This window comes from Neopelma chrysocephalum, unplaced genomic scaffold (genome assembly GCF_003984885.1).
Source record: "Neopelma chrysocephalum unplaced genomic scaffold, ASM398488v2 Primary Assembly neopelma1_329, whole genome shotgun sequence".
Classification (NCBI taxonomy): domain Eukaryota; kingdom Metazoa; phylum Chordata; class Aves; order Passeriformes; family Pipridae; genus Neopelma; species Neopelma chrysocephalum.
This window is the reverse complement of record NW_020897992.1, coordinates 80,119-87,615: the sequence shown is the minus strand read 5'-3', so window position 1 is coordinate 87,615 and position 7,497 is coordinate 80,119.

Sequence of the window (7,497 nt, the reverse complement as noted above, 5' to 3'; positions counted from 1 at the left end):
CCCCACGTGCCCAGTCCCAGAGCTCTGCTTGGCTGGTGCAGCACTGCTGCCAAGGACAAGCGGCCTGGGGAAACGTCACAGCTTTAACTCCCTGTTGTTCTTCGTTCTGAGGAAATGTGAAAACCCAGGGCAATGCAGGGGCAGGAGGAACTGAGAATGGCACGGTGTGACTGAGACAGCAAAAGAATCTGCTCAGTAGGAAATGGTACCATCAAAGGATTTAGAGTAAGGAGGGGCTGTTTCCATAGCAACATTGACAACAAAAGAACACAAGAGAAGAGTAAAAAAAAATTCCAACACTGTCTTCCATATTAAACCAATTTTCCCCAGATCTAGACTGGTTAGTACCAGGAAATGGAAAATGCTGATATAGTGAGTGTTCTCCCCTTAATAAAGGTTTCTGGGGATGCATATCTCATGAAGTTGAAATAGGATATTTGCCAGACTTGGTAAAGCAGAAATGTGCCTTAGTTATTAATTACACATTGGTTTACATAGTGACAGCAGTTCTGTTTAATGTATCTATCAATGGTCTGGGCAAGAGGATCAAGTGCACCCTCAATCAGTTGCAAATGACGCCAGGCTGGGTGGGATGTGGATCTGCTGGAGAACAGGAAGGCTCTGCAGAGGGACCTGCACAGGCTGGATCCATGGGCTCAGGCCAGTGGTGGGAGAATCAACAAAGTGCTGGGTCCTGTTCTTGGGTCACAACAACCCCATGGAATGCTCCAGGCTTAGGGAAGAGCAGCTGGAAAGCTGCCCAGCAGAGAAGAGCCAGCTGTCTCTGGCATCAAGGTTCCCTCCCTGTGATGTGCATTAGACAGAGTAGGTTTTTTCCAAAGCAATATAGCTCAGGGTGGTCCTAAAGGATTCAGAAACTTTCCTTCATCCAGGCCTTACTGCTGTGCGTGGGGTAAAATCAGTCTCTTATGCCAGCCCCACATGAGATCATCTCTCCATGTGGAATTACAGAGCCCTCAGTGGGCATCTCCTGACAGCTGTTCTGTGATTGTCATCATTTTCCCCTTTTTTTGGGAAGCAATTGCCTGAAGCACACTGAGCTGCCGCCCAGCAGCTGCTCGGATTTGCTTTCCAGGTTGAGCAGGAATGCCTTCGGGATTCTCCCTTCTGACCAAATGACTAATTCCACCAGCTGAGCATATGGCACAGCCACTCTCTTTTATTAAATCAGTACTAAAGCTCTCTAATCAAATCAATACTAAATCAAATTTTGCTCATTATTCATATTTTTATGTTGCTAAAAATGTCCATTGCCAGTGCAGAGTCCCTCGGCTGTTTCCAGGGCAGGATGCAGAGCTGAACAGACTCTCCCTCACAGTTTGAGTGAAGAGTTATGAGCTGAGCTCCTTCACGTCCTTCCTCCCCCCATATACCCACATCTCATATGCAAAGACTCCTCATGTCTGTGTCGCACTCTGTAGCAGGATCCTGTTCTCATCTCTGCCTGTGGGGCCAGTCTGGGTGTGAGCCCAAGCAGTGACTCCCTGCTGGCCCCTCCACCTCTGCTCAGATGATCACCCCCGTCCCCCTGCCCCACATCTGTTCTGGGCACACCACAGTGCTGCCTTCTGGGTCAGCAGCACGTTCTCTGTCCTTTGTTGCTTTACAACAATAGTCATTGCAGCCATGACCTTGTTCCAATGGGCTTTTCCTTCCAGGCAAGATGTTAAGGGAACAGGAAGGACTCTGGGCAGTGAGGAAAATATTGGATTGTGCAGCACAAATATGGGGGTGGAATCTGCCCACGCCACTTTCCCACTCCTGCTGTAATTAGCAAGGATGTTCCCACCTCCATCGTTACTCCAGCATTCAAGCCATCTCTGGGCAGTCTGTCAGGGGCTGTGTTTCCAGCAGCAGCAGCGTGCCAGTGCTGTTTACCATGGCAGTCACAGCCTGCACTCACTGCCACCCCTCAGTGCTCCAGCCAGGACAGCAGCCTGCTGCAGCCCAGGGCCCTGCACACGCACCAGCCATGTGCCAGGGCTGTCTCTGGAGAGCTGCTCTCATGCTAAATACCCCAGCATCACATTCTCATCACATTTTTCAGCGCCAGGAAAAGTGCTTTGCACAGTCAGGCTTCCTCACATGGCTCCTGCCCCTCCCCAGCCCCTTCCCAGTGGTAGTACCACAGTGGGAAGGGCAGCTCCCTCAGCCATTCCTACATAGGAGCAAACAGAGCAGAACTCCAATCCCTTGTTTCTAGCTCACAGTGTTGGAAAACGCTGTCAAAGCAGTGGTTGTGGGTGAGCCCCTGTGAGAGGACAAGGTGGGTTGCAGGTACCTCACTGTGCTCCACGCCCAACCCTGCAAGTGTGGCAGGAGTCAGCCCCACTACAGGCCAGGGCAGTATCCAAGCATCACACACCAGGACAAGCCTCGGGAGCAGAGGATGGGGCTCAGCCCAGCTCCACGGGTGTCCCATGTCCCAGCCACAGGCACCAGCCCCCCTGGCAGCCCCTGCAAGGTCTCAGGGCTGAATGAGGCTGTGCTTCCCCACGACAAGTTTCCCTGCTTGGACCTGATCAGTCTGCACAGAGGAAGACTTTCTGAGCACTTTAATGTCAGCCCTATTTTAAACTCAACTTTTACCATTCATGATTCAAAGAACCATTTATTTAATCATGAGGCGCTGAAGATTTTCCCCAGATACCATTGTCTGACATTCAATGTGACTTTGGTCCCTTATAACACACTCTGGTCTCTAATGGGTTAGTGAGTCTCTGTCACAGTACAGGGCCATTAATGATGCCAGTCCATTGACTGGGGACTCAGGTCTCTAACAAGAACCTGGATGTTCTTCAGGGTCTTCAGCACTGTCAATATTTATCTCTCTCTGTCCCGCTTAGTCCCTGAGCCACCAGGAAGCTGGAGTAGGACGGGAGGTTCTGGTGAGAGGTTATTCATCTTCACTTCACCTGCACTCACCTGCTCAGCAGAAACGAGGGAGGAATAGGGGAAGAGAATTTGGTTTAAAATTAGTTCAAGTATTAACAATGCCCTTACTCTGGATGGACAGCAGCCCAGGGACTGTCATGCTGGGTAAAGCAGCAAACCCTGCCGGAGGGTGGACTGTCAGGAGCCCCTGGCCAGACCCCGAGCCAGGCACAGACAGACCCAGCAGCCCGAGGGAGGGCAGGGCTGTGGGTTGGCCATGTCCTTCTGCCTGGGAAGGGAACCTGGGCCTCTCCTCAGCTGCCTGCTCCCCTTGCCTGGGTGTCCAGCTGTGCTGGGAGTGCCAAAGGCTCCGGCAGTGCCGAAGGCTCCAGCAGTGCACACTCTGCTCTGACTGACCTGATCCAGTTGCACGCAGCAGGGACAGTGGCACAGAGCTCCCACAGCTGCTGGAATGGGGACCTGTGTCACTGGTGCTGTTGAAGCCTTTGTGCTTTGGCTTATTTTTATCTCCTGTGCTTTCTAAACTGCACCCTGGAAAGAATGAAGAAGCCCCTGCTTGTGCCAGTTGGGCCTCTGATATGAACTTTGTGGCATGGAAATAAATTAGAAGGTTCACTTGATTTTTTTTGTATTTATGGCCATCAGAAGTGCAAAGGTGGGAATAGACACTCTTTGCTATAGACAAATGGAAACTACGATTGATCCCCTGTGAATCACTCATGTTCCTTAAAGTTCAACTCTCCTTTCTGCCAGACAATTCTTTACAGCAATAAATGTGACTCCCTGACCTTTCTGACTGCAGACAAGAGGATGGATGGGACAAAAGGAAATAGTGATCGACAAAAAATGTGATATAGTGCTGAGCTGGACTCTCGTGGTGCCTTGAACCACGATGACAGTTCAGAAAGTACAATGACCTTGGAGTGGCTTTGCACAGCACAGAGTAAAGCAGAAGAGCTCTCCCTCCCTCTGGACTGAACACGCATAGAGAGTTGTGGCTGTCTCTAAGGAACTCACTACACTCCACCCTTGCTCCTGTTGCTCTGAGGGGTGGTGTGGGCATCACGAGGGCAGTTGTGGTGGCCAGGTAAGAGTCCCCTATCAGCTGCAGCCCTCAGTGCCCACAGATCCTGCCCATTTCCAGGCTCTCCTCCAGCTCCACAGGCGCTGGTGTGGTGATACTGGTGACACAGGTCCTGAGCAGCTGGTTCTGTGCCCTCGGTTCCCAGGAGCTCTGAATCACCTCAGTTAGGACTGTAAATGATGCCTTTCAAATGGTTCCAAAGAGTTAGGCTTTGTGTTTCCAAGAGATAACTATTATTTGCTCCCAGAATTACTGAAAAATGTTTTGTGCACTGAGTCATGCTCTATTAACCAGAAAAGATAGCAGAAAAAAATTACAAAAGCACAAATATTAACTATTGTCTGTCAGCATGGATTGAAAGCACCCAAACTTCATTGCCTGAAAGGCTATACTTGCCTAATAACACAGCAATAGTTTTCGTGTGAGGCCTCAATTTAATCCTTCTGCATTCCTGGGCTGTTTAGGCTGCCTTGCTTCAAATGTCACATTTAATCAGTGTGCCACCTACTGTTAAAAGCATGCTTTTTAAATAAAACTTTGATAGACATTTGTCTTACATAAAATTTATCCTTCCATGCAAAGATCAAAAGCAGAACACTGAAGGGAGGATTTGTCTAAAATCAAAGAAATGCTTCTCCTCTCGCTGTCTGGTAAGTGCCTTATCCTCAGAGTTCATTTCACTTTCATTACACATCACCCTCTGCAGACACTGCCACCACCAAATGAGAGAATTGGGAATTATCTCTGGAGCCACTCACTAATGCATGGTGCAAGGAGTGGGGCATGGCTGGCTGCCCGAGGCATGTGAGTGCCCTGGCACCCCTCTCTGGTGACGTGTGCTCTGCCTCAGCCAGCGACCCGTGAATGTGTTCATGTGTTTATATTCTTGGGATAGCAGCAATTAATTCCAAAGTCCAAAGTTTGACTCTTTTTCAAGAGTCAGTACTCTGAGTTACAGCGTGGTGGGGCCGTGCCCCTGGGGGTGACAAGGGGTCACAAGGTGGTGCTGCCTCGGGCCACCCCCAGCAAAGCCCAGCTGGGCTCTGGACAGTGCTCTGTGCCCAGCAGCAGCCCCACAGCCCCCACACCCAGGGTCTGCCGATGCTGTTGCTGTTTCCAAGCCCCCGAGAGGAAGGAACCCCAGAGCCTTGGAGTCCTTATTCTGGAAGGAGCTCCCTGTACCACTGCTTCAGGTGGCTGCTGGAGCACTATTTTCATTTTCACCTTCTTCATTTATTTCCCTGCCACACTTTGCAAGGTTTTCAGAGATGGGCAGTTCCAGATAAGCCTATGGTTCTGAGTTTTCACTGTCTTCATCTAATTCATTTTCCATCAGCTGCTGCAGACGAGCCCCATCCCAACCCGGCATCTCTGCTGCAGCTGAGAGCTTTTCTGCCTCTCCTCTGCCCAGAAAACAGAAAATCAGAGGGAAGCACGGACTTTGCATGGATTTCAGAAACTGTGACTAAATCTCCTAAATAACAAACTGCTGTGACTCACCTTGCTCCAAAAGGTTTTACCTGAGAAATTATATGCAAAAATTTTTGAGAAAAAAGAATGAAAGAGGTGAAGAAGATGGGAGGGGAGGGAAGGAGAGGGGAGGAAAAAGAATTCTGTTTATTGTGTTTGAGCCTCAACAGCAATTGGGGCAAATGTGCTCAGACACTTGAGGTCAGCAGAGGAGCAGCCAGAGGGAACCCAGTGCCTGATAATTCACGGCCTCTGCTCCCACCACCCTCATGCTTGAGAGCTCATTTCCCAGCCATTAACCCAAATCCCAGCGGACTGGCCCCCAGCAGGAGGGCTCCCAGGGCCCCGGGTGCTCCAGGACAGGCAGCACTGGGGCCTGGGGAGGCAGTTGCACGGTGTCTGAGGCAGAGAGATGCTGCAAAGAGCCAGAGGAGGAATCACTGGAGTTGCACGATGGCAAGAGAACAGCTGCAGGAAAGCAAGGGCCTGCCAGAGCACAGCTCAGGGATGGCACAGCCCATGAGTGTCATCTAGTTATGCCAAGTCAAAATAATGTTTTCTGAACTATTTCCTCATTTCTCACACACACAGTTTATCCACAGAGATGGTGCAGTGTGCTCCTTGCCATGTGTGATGGGGTGATCTGCCCTTGGCAGCAGGAGGGGAGTTCTGCCTATGCCTTGTTTTGATGAGAGCAAATCACAGCACAAAATAAACACCAGTTTGCTTCCAATCTTTACAGTAATGTGGAAGCTTTGTAAGCCATTACCTAAACATTAAAGAAAGCGAAAGACGCCCGGGCCACTGCCTCCGTTCCTGTGTCCAACTGTGGTGGGTCACTGAGCCCATTACTCTTCCTTTTCTCCGTGGGGTCCAGCTGGTTTTGTCACCCAGCCTTTTCTGGAAGAGGTTAGAAGCTTTTAGGGGTGCAAATTCCCACATGCTGTGCGTGTGTCCATGGGAATGGATGACCACGTGCAACAGTATCTCTAAAGATCCATCACCCCATGCAGGGCTGCTCCTGAGAGGCAGCTTCAGTACAGACTGTGGTTCTACTCTCTCTCTTCATATGTACATGTATATTTGTGTAATAATGTACATTTTCCCACCGTATTCTGAGCTACAGGAATCCAAAAAAATCACACATGGAAACATATCCCACACCTGATCTGTTTTGCAAACCAGTCAGTGTGGTGATGAGAGTGAGGGCAAGGTAATAGTTTCAAATTTAAGTAAGTAAACATAAGGATGTCAACATGCATCTCCCAGTTGTTCCTGTGCAGAAGGGGTGAAGAAGGGATTGTTGCTCAGAGCGCCATCATCACCCAGAGAAGCTCTGATTCTGCCAGGCACAGGGAATACACACACTGTGAGGCTGTGCAAACACTGACACCAGCTTTAATCAAGTTAAACTTCAGTCATTTCACTCAGTATTATTTCATTAGAACAACTGTGCTGTGAAAAAATAATTTTCCTTAATTAACATTTTGCTCAATTAATTCTTTCTCTCAGAGGAGATTTGAACTTTATTAAATTATTTGAAAGAAAGGAAACATATCTCAATATGAATATTGCATTAATTCAATGCAACCCACAAGCTTCCATTTCAATAATTGTTGCCATTTGTATTGATCTCTGCAAAACTTCTCAAATCAATACTCTTTCCCAGAGGTTAAATTTTGCCTTGAGACAGAGATCATATGAAGAGAAATGTCATGTCTCAGACTCCTGGAGTGACTTGCAAGCATAAAATGAGACATGAAAAAGAGGCAGAGAAGCAGTAATGCTATTTCGCCCGGAGGACCAGAATTCTGTTGATTTTATTAGTGGTGCAGATACTGTAAAATTCAGACTCTCAGTTCAAGTTAGCCTGGCCCATTTGACAGCTGGAGCCTGCTCAGTGTCCTTCCACCCCCTGTTCTGCTGCAACACCTATTTTCTCTCCATCAGAAATCATTCTGAAGATCCCCATCCATCCATCCCCTCACCCATGGCCACCTGTTGGTGTGGGTTTCGTGCACACTGAG